The sequence below is a fragment of the Acanthopagrus latus genome, chromosome 13 (assembly GCF_904848185.1).
Source record: "Acanthopagrus latus isolate v.2019 chromosome 13, fAcaLat1.1, whole genome shotgun sequence".
Lineage (NCBI taxonomy): Eukaryota > Metazoa > Chordata > Actinopteri > Spariformes > Sparidae > Acanthopagrus > Acanthopagrus latus.
In genome coordinates this window covers 25,792,506-25,801,869 of record NC_051051.1, presented here as the reverse complement: position 1 = coordinate 25,801,869, position 9,364 = coordinate 25,792,506, and the positions used below count along the sequence as shown (strand labels likewise).

At 42.6% G+C, this 9,364-nt stretch overlaps 1 long non-coding RNA gene across 1 annotated transcript; it reads right to left on the bottom strand.

The window, feature by feature from the left end:
• Positions 1–3,263: 3,263 nt before the first annotated feature.
• Positions 3,264–6,446, bottom strand: LOC119030769. Its single transcript, XR_005078408.1, has 2 exons — positions 6,144–6,446; positions 3,264–4,139 (listed from the first exon to the last, which is right to left on the bottom strand). It is a non-coding gene; the product is annotated as an uncharacterized LOC119030769 (long non-coding RNA).
• Positions 6,447–9,364: the final 2,918 nt, after the last annotated feature.

Genomic DNA, 9,364 nt, shown 5'->3' with positions numbered 1-9,364 from the left:
CAAACACCTGTGTGTGTGTGTGTGTGTGTGTGTGTGTGTGTGTGTGTGTGTGTGTGTGTGTGTTCACCTGACAGCGAGAGGTCGGCCTCTGCAGATTATTTCACCCGGTTTGATTTTTACTTCTGCATCCTGAACACGACGAGGACGTGCTCACATCCAGCGTTCACTAGATCATATTCTATTCTGTAAGCATTTTTAAAATGCGGCTCAATTAGTGAATAAAAACTCAACTTTAGGTTTCATTTCTACCATTTTCATCTCATCACTCAGAGCTGTGTCGCCCGGTGAGAACTGATCTGCTGATTTAAAAAGAAGCGGTCGGTGTGAGAGGTGAATCTGGACTAAATGTGGAATATAAATAACTACATTTGCTGTGCCAACACCACGTATCTATTAGTATTCATTTCATGTTTTATTGATGAAGACTGCATCTTATTTCCCTGCAGTCTTCATCAGGTTTCCTCCGGCGCTGCTGCAGAGAAAATCTTCCCCAGCAGCACGATTCCACCAATTAAAACTGCAAGAAATACAGAAATGTGGAGAGCAGCTGAGGGGAAAGTACAGAAAAGTTTGAGTTCCTGAGTTTGTGCAGCAGAACGAGTCTGAACACTGAAACACTGAAACAGTGAAACGTGTCTGTGTGTCTCGCAATGATGCAGTTTGTGGCAAATATTGATGGATTACAAATAATTAAATTAAAATTAATTTCTAAAGATTATTAAAGGCAAATATGCTGTGAATCATGTGGAGCAAACATCACTAAGTCACCACGAGACAAACAGTAGAAGACATTATTAGACTTTAATGAATATTTTGGTTAAAAGGAAAAAAGGAATTAGTATTTTTTTTTCCTCCCTAAACTCGTCTTTTCAGTGACATCTAGAGGCCAGCAGGAGGAGCAATTAACACTCAAGGGAAAATGAAAAGCTGCTCATATTCTTGGTGAAGTTGTGATGATAAACAGAAGAGATCTGAGAGGAAAACTAAGCATTTCAAAAATGGAACTCCTGAGTTTGTGCTGTAGTTCGCAGCTCCACCACTAGATGGCCTCGCTGTACTTCCTCCTCGGCTGGTGGAGCTCTGCGTCCCTCTCTGAGAGGATGTTTGTCTCCTGCCCGGCGTCCTCAGGTGTTTCAGTACCTGACAGTTTGTGTCATCAGTGACACAAGACTTGTCATGACGTCATTCTTCAGCTGATGACTTCAGACGGTTCACCTGTCAGGAGGGTCACAGTTTACAACTCTCCCTCCGACGCTGCGAGGTGTCATGGCGACGACCCTGAGGTCTGCTGGATTTAATTAACTTCAGTTTGTTATTCATTATTACGACATGATTGACAGGTCCAGAGGCCGTCTGATGCAGAGCTGCAGCTCAGCTTTAATTAAAGTTATTCAGCTTTTTACACCAGTTCAGGTCACATTATTCTTCTTTTTACAGGTTTTTGTTTGGTTAAAAGTTTGTTAACATCTGACAGCTGAGATGCTGCAGTGATAATAACATCCAGAGCTCCTCTACAGCGGATCATTACTGCCACCGTGACCAGATCAAACTTTGGGAGGAAATGTGAAGTCTGAATATGAACGCTGACTTGGACTCTCCAAAGAAGCACAGCTTATTAAAAGACCAACATTTCAACACCATGTGCTTCTTCATCAGAGTCAAACAGCTCACAGACTCACTGATTTTAGTTCTATTGATGCATTTGAAAGGTAGATATGTGTTATGTGTGTGTATGTTTTCACTTTTACTATAAGCTTTTTCCTGAGTCTAATACATTGGAGGCTTCCTTTATCTCCGTCTTGTTGTGATACTTGACTTTATTGTTCCTTTGAGTTTTTCTCCAGCTAAGCTTCTCGATCACTGTGATTCATGTGTTTTATCTGGACCTGTCTAACCTTCCACTTGTAATCGATCGCCCTCCCTCTTTTCTCCGGCCTGAGCGGAGATTATTTAACAGGACGACTTTCTGCATTGTTTGACTCTGACGAAGACGCACACGGTGCTGAAACGTTAGTCTTTTACCAGAAGTTTGTGGTCTGAATCTCTGCGCTCCAGTCTACTCCGGACTGAGTGTTTTCCTGTCGCAAAAGTAAATCAAAAAAACATTTCATGTTTTTGTGACATATTTTGTTTTTCATGTTATGATGAGAAAACTGAGAAAGTGACACATGCAAACTTAAAATCCTAAGATACAGACACTGGGACTAGTGAACAAGAAAGAGATTTTGGGAAGATTTCAAAGTAAATGCCGGATGGATGTCGACATCCAAGTCAACCTCATTATGCATTTCTTGTGAGTTTGGAGAAGTACTTCCTGTGAGCTGCTCGTTTGCAGGGCTGTGGAGGTGGAGAGCGAGGCTGGGTGGGTTTACTGTAATTAGGCAGACAGATGGGAAATCTCCAGAGGTTGTCCAATCAATTGGTTTGGCCACTTGGTGAGCAGCCTCCTGTAATCACTCATTAATCAGGGGAAATGAGCTCTGATTAATCTCTATGACAATGACTCTGAGTCGAGGCTGCAGGGTTTTTTTCTTCCATCTCATTTCACTCAGTAGGTCTTCAGAGAAACGAGCTGCTGTCGAGTCTGATAGGAATAAATAGAAATGTAGTAAAACATGGACGGTTTCTACATTCACCACCGTTAAAGTTTGATTCAGGGCACGATAACATCCAGAAACTGCATCTTTAAACCCTCACAGCCCCTTAAACTGATCTGATAGACTCAAATCATTTCTAACTGCTGCTCTACAATCAGGAAAATCACAACTCTACTCTTACAGTCCCAAACAAGCAGAGATTCTCACACCTTCAAAACAACAGCAGTAATTATAATGATCACCCCATAAAGCAAGAGCAACTTCTCCCAAATCATCCCCTGAAAAAAGAAGGAAAAGAAGAAGAACAACAACAACGATTTCTCCTCTGGTCACCTTCTAAAACAAAGCAAACTTCCTTCCTTCCTGTCACCGTCTTAAAGCAAGAAGAGATCATCACACCTTCAAAACAACAGCAATATTTCCAGTGGTCACTTCAAAAAGCAAGAGCAAATTCTCCCAGATCATCCCATGAAACGAGACCAACTTCCTCCCCCGGTCACCAAAACCAAACTAATTTCTCCCATCATAACCCAACTTTCTCCCGTCACCCCCTAAAACAAAGTAACCTCCTCTCGGCCCCCAACAACAAGACCAACTTCTCCCCTTTCTGCATTTTACGTAGGCTTCACTTAATTAAACAACACAATCTTTTGCAATACGTTGAAGTGCTGCTGTATGTTAATAAAAGACTTTGGAAAACCTCTAAACCTGTTTAGTTCTGTTTTGTTGAATTTGAGACCATTAAAACTTGAATTATCAGTTCCTATAAAAGAATAAATGTGAAAGTTCATTATGATCCAGGTCAATATTAATCTTGTCTCTTGGTGAAATCACTGGGTGAGAGTCTGTCGTTGTCTCAAATTAAAGGCCAAGACAACTTTTACAGTGGTTGAATATCACATCGATTAAAGCTGAGAGACGGAGCGCAGAAACAGCAGAAGTTGTAATTTATCTTCATGTGAAGCCTGCAGAGTGAAGAGCAGCAGCTCCACTGACTTCACTGCAGTCGGATCAAGAATGTGAAACTTTTAGACACTAAAACTCTCAGAGACAAAACACAGACAGTTCGACGGCTCGTGGAAGATTAAAGTCTGAACAGGTTTTAAAATCCTACAACTAATATTTGCATTCAGTCATCTTTGATTTAATGAGGAAACATTTTTCACTGTTCGAAATAATGATTTGTGGGAGAATTAAACTTCTCGGTGGACCGGCGTGTTGGCGACAGTCGTGCCGGTGGGAAGATGTGCGATGGCGGACTCCACCTCCAGCTGTGATGTCATGTGATGTGGGCGGGGTCGGCAGCTGTGGCACAGCGGCGGCGGTGGGAGGCGGGGCTGATGTTCTCGCTTTACTACATGTAAACAAGGCTGAGCTGGTTGCCAGGCAACACACACGGCATGAGGAACGGTTGAGTCAGGTCTGAGGAGGAGAAAACCTCAGCGGTGCGGCTGCTGTTGTTGTTTTTCTGTTTGGAGTTTAGGCGGAAAAATGTCATCCAGTCGCAGCAGAGGGAGTCACGCTGCGTGTCGAAACTGTCAGCTTGTTGCCGAGGAAAAATCACAATGTTTGCATTAATGCGGTGACCTTTTCCTGAATAAATAAATGCCACATGTCAGCAACAAGACTTCACACCTCCGTCATGTACAGACAGAGACGTGAATAGAAACATTTAGAGAACAATTTAACACTCGGTGAATTTATTATTCATGTCACACCGGCTGTGAGGTCGCTGCTCAGCTGCGGAGGTGAATATTCTGTCAGCCTTTTGTTTCAGAGCACTCCTACTGCTGTCAGGACAAACTCTCATCAACAAGTACAATGTGTTACACAAGAATACAGATACAGCAAATCAAAGGACTGTGAGGCAGTTTATATTCAGCCGGTGGGTGACGACATGTCACATTAATATCTTACAGCAGTTATATAATGGTTGCGTATGCTAAGCTAGCTGTTAATGCCATGGATGTTTGATCAGATCTGGATAAAGCGTTGGATGAGTGGCTCAGTTCATTCTTGTGAAAGCTCCTCAGTGCTGCATGAAGCCAAACATGTCAAACTTTTCTCAGGTGTAAAACGTAAAATTCATGCACCTCTTCTCCTCTGGACACCCCTGAAACCAGAACAACTTCTCCCTTGGTCAGTCTCTAATGTAAGGCCAACGTGATTCCTTTTCTTACACTTTAGTTAAAATCTGACGATGTGATGTGACACCAGTTTGTTGAGGCTTCAAATGTGTTCAGCAGAGTAGGAATGACTTTTTCTAATGACTCCAAATCCATCGTCTGCAGGACTAATTTTGCCTTGTAAAGTTCACAAACATCAAAATCCATTTAAAATTAGCAGATGAAATGTGCATCTTGTTAAAAACAAGCCTGATTTAACTATTTGCTGACGCCCTTTTCTCAGGAAAGTACTTAAAGATAATATAACAAAGCAACCACATGCAGACGTCTCACTGTAAGAAGCACTGAGGAACTCGTCTCTTTGTCTGTGCAGATCTTTTGTTGCTCAAGAGCACGCGTCCTGTCGTAGCCTCTCTCTCTTTACGTAACCTCGGAGGCTGAATCATCATCAAGGTGTTTGTCTCCGTGCTGAAACACACGTCTTTAAGCTCAGCTGCTCATTTTCAGTTGCGCAACCCGTCTCTCAGGTTCCCGAGGGCTGGCAAATATTCCTCCGAAGGTGTGAACACGTAACGTTTGATCATCAGTGAATCATCAGCTCGATGCCACTGCTGTAATCTTCATAATGAACGACATGATTAGATCTTCCTGCAGCGTCTGTGATGTACTTTATAAATATGAGGGCAGATCTGTTCCTCCTCTGAAGTCTGAGGACTCTGTAATCTCAAATAAGTGGCATTAAAAGCTGCAATATGTCAGATTTTGAGTTGAACTGCAGCTACGTTTAGCGAGTTAGCTCAGTTAGCCGTGCAGTGAGCAGTCCAGACTGGGAGCTAATAGCACCAGGAGAGTGTGGTTAGCATGCGTTTACTCCTCTACATTCAGATTGCAGTTCATTTTTTTTATTTTCAACTAAAGTTCTTACAATTTGCACCTTTAAACTCAACACGATACAAGATTAATCTGACGTTGTGTCTGTTGTTGTTCTAAAAGAAGACATGTTGGTCATTTTGCAGCCCATTTTCCATCAGGTTTAAACAAAAAAAAAAAAAACTGACAATAAACATAAAATGGCTCCAAACAGCTCGTCTGCAATAATCCAAGACTCTGGAAGTTCAAATTTTAAATCTTCTTTAAGATCTCATAGTTTCAGGTGACATGGATTACACGTGATGAGCCGTATGGAGCCATTTTATGCTTGTATTTGTTTTTTTAGGAGAATCCTGCGGCGCTGTTTTGCTAATCGAATTCGCTGGTTAGTGGATTATGACTGCAAGTTTCATTCTTAAAAAGGGGCTGGAATCATTTCTCTGCAGAACGCTACACACGATAAAGGATTGAATACATTTAATACATGTGATTAAAATGAACAAAAGCTTGAGAGAATGTCACATTAATCATCAGTATATTGTGCTTTTACCCAGCTGCTGGTCTCCACCCGAACACCTTTGGTCTTCATGATAATTGCCTTCGATATAATCCACCCTCTCTCCACCCCGAGCGATTAAAATCATTTTAAAGCCATTTTTACCATCGCTGGGTGGCGGCAGTGAACGAGCTGGGCTGAGAGGATGTGACACTCAAACACTGCAGCTGTCTCTCTGCGTCTGCACTCAGAGTCAAACACAATCTGATGATTGTAACTGAGCAGCGAGGAAGAAAAACTGCAGCTGAACTTCTCTCGTCTTTACGTAGAAGAGAAGGCGTTTCACTTCAGGAAGCCGTTAACGACGCGGAGCAGGTGATCGCTGCAGCTTCAGCTCTCTGTGTGATGTCACGTAGACAAACCAGCAGAGACCAGCACCAAAACACTGCTGGTCTCTGCTGGTTTGTCCAGCAGGGATACTGAGTGGTGCAAAGTACAAACAAAACAAACTATATCAATAAAATATATAATAAATATATCAACAAAAATATATGCAAAACCCTTCTTCCTCTTCTTCTTTGCTGCAATGTGAAGTAAAAGATGTGAGACCTTTTTCTGTGCATGAGAGATTTATTATTTTCACATTCTGAGCAGAGATTTGTTAAATCCATGTTGATGAGCGCGTCTCCTGTTTTCAAGGTCCGTCCACCCGACAGGTGCGGCTCATCACCACACTGATTACACAACAGGATCAGTGCACAGGTGTGCTGTTCACAACCGAAGGCCGCTCCTCACTAACACGGACATTTAGCAGAACAAACATTTCCCTGGACGTTTTGGCCTCTTATCCACACACACACACAGCTGATTTATGTTTTATGTTGGAGCGTCTTGTTATCGGAATGTCACTGGTTTGATTCCCCTGGTCTGATTATCAAAGTGTCCTTGAGCAAGATACTGAAGCCCAAACTGCTCCTGTTGTGCAGTTGGCAGCCATTAGCTCATATTTTTCGTTGACCCTGAAAAAAAACACTGAACAGTTTCAATTCAAAATAATTTAATTCATCTGTCCATCGTCTGTTTTAGTTTTCGAAGTTTCACTGCTGGCGCAACTTTTTCGAACACAAATGTTTCAAGGGCAGTTTTTCCTTCTGTAAGCTCAGGTTTTATTCACTGTTCTGGCTGTATTCAGATCTGTGGCTGCAGAATTTAAACGAGTCCAGTTGCTGCTTGAACAGCTCAGAACATTAACACACCTGCAGCTCCTCGTGCACGTGTCAGCATGGAGGTCACAGCACAAAATACACATTTCAACCTGCTCGAGATCATTTTAAAGTTAATTGTTTTATGTTATTCTTTGTCTCATGGTTGAAATCCTTCTGGGTTGATTGGAGCAGATTCGGATCACCTGTCAGGCAGGTGTGGACACTGACTCCTAGCCAATGACTGAGAGCAGCTCGGTTCCTCTCTTCGTCAATCAGGTTGTGACGACGCCCTTTACTAAGAGTTTAAGATGAGGTCGGTACAGCAGGCTCGGTTTGTTCTGATCCAACCACGACTTCACACCTTGTCAGCCAGAAACTCTGCTCAGTTTAGAGCTTTGCTTTCTGCTGCTGGTTCTGAGACTTTTAAGTGACTAAATAAACTTATTTTTTTAGTTTTGACATGTTTCATTTAAAGAAACTTTAGAAGGAATTAAATAGAAGAATAGTTAAATATTTGTTCACTGAGGGGAAACTTTTCAGTAGTTAGTCCTGTAAAAATATTAGATTTTTGTTTTTCTTTTGTTTCTTCCTGGTCAGCAGATGTTTGGAGAACAACCTCCAGATCTCAAAGGTTTCCAGTCGCTCTGAAAATGAACCCTAAAACCTAAATTACATCAACTGAGCTGATTATTCATCAGCATCAGCATCATTTTACATCAAGCTGACTTATAGAAAAGACAAATCACAAGCACACCTACAAACAGCAGGAACACGTCAAGCTTTTATCTCAAACATTTACATTTTCCCTGAACTTTACCAGCGTGGTGGCTTTGTGTAAAACCCTGCTGCAAGACTCCCCCGATCGCTGATCACGCTAATGGAGTTTAATCACTTTAAATGGAGATGAATCACTTTTAATCAGGTGTAACGTGTCTTCGGAAGAGGGAGAGAATATCACTTGTTTCGAATATTGTTCTTCAAATTGAATCTTTTCGAAACGAAGGACACCTTCTGAGTGACTGTTTTCTTTGTTTTGGTGCCTGATATGAATCTTCACGGCTTCCGGAGGCACAAACGGCGTGAAGAAAAGCGACGAAGAGAGATAACTGACTCGTTAAACACCATAACGTCACTCACAGGATTCTGCAGAGCTGGAAAGAAGCTCAGAGTTGGTGATGCTGGCTGTCGCCATCTTGGCTGTGCCTGACTCCGCCCACCTCACAGCTAATCCAATGGGCATGAGCTCTGTGGGTGGAGCTTAAGTGAACCTAGTTAGTTCAGCCCAACATGCTGGAAGCTACCAAGTTAGCACCAACAAGCAGTCAGTGTTCAGACAAAGATTAAAGATAAAAGATTTGTGTGAGTTTGACCCAAACAGCCAGAACTCTGCGCTGCACACCGGCACTCGCCTGATCCAGTTTGTTCCAGTTACCCTGCAGGTTCTTTTCTTTTACCCGTCTTCTCTGTATGTTCAGACAATCCAGAACATTTCTCCTCCATTCAGCAGTCAGATAAGTTACAGATGTTACAGAGCATCACAGCAGGTTTCAGGCTCCTCCTCAGAACGAGACAAGTTAAGAAGCGAGCGATTAATCTACTTTTAATCCCACAAGTTAAAAACAAACTCCACGTTCTCCTCACCGGCTTCAGCTGCTGTCTGCTTCACTTCTCTGCCTCTGGATGTTGCAGCTCAGTGACAATAAACCCTAACACCAGATTTTCTTGGGGATCGATAGTTGTATCTAACGTGTGCAGTGGAGGATGGACGCTTTGGGTTGTACAGCTTGATTCCACCAGAACCGAACCGATTTTGGAAGCGAAGTGTTTCACTTGGCTAGTTGTGGCGGCTGTGTGCAGTCAGTGTTCGCTCTCTCGTCAGGCTGCCAGGTCCAGATGAACCGAGCCCCGGGCAGACTCGTGGGTCGCTGCATCCACAGATAACTGAGCCATCACCTAATTAGGTAGCTTGCAACAGCCGAGGAGAGCCAGCAAAGAGCCGCTGCTGTTAGTTACTGACTCACATTATACAAATCAGACTTTTTTTCAGTACAAATTGTCAGAAGGATCAGA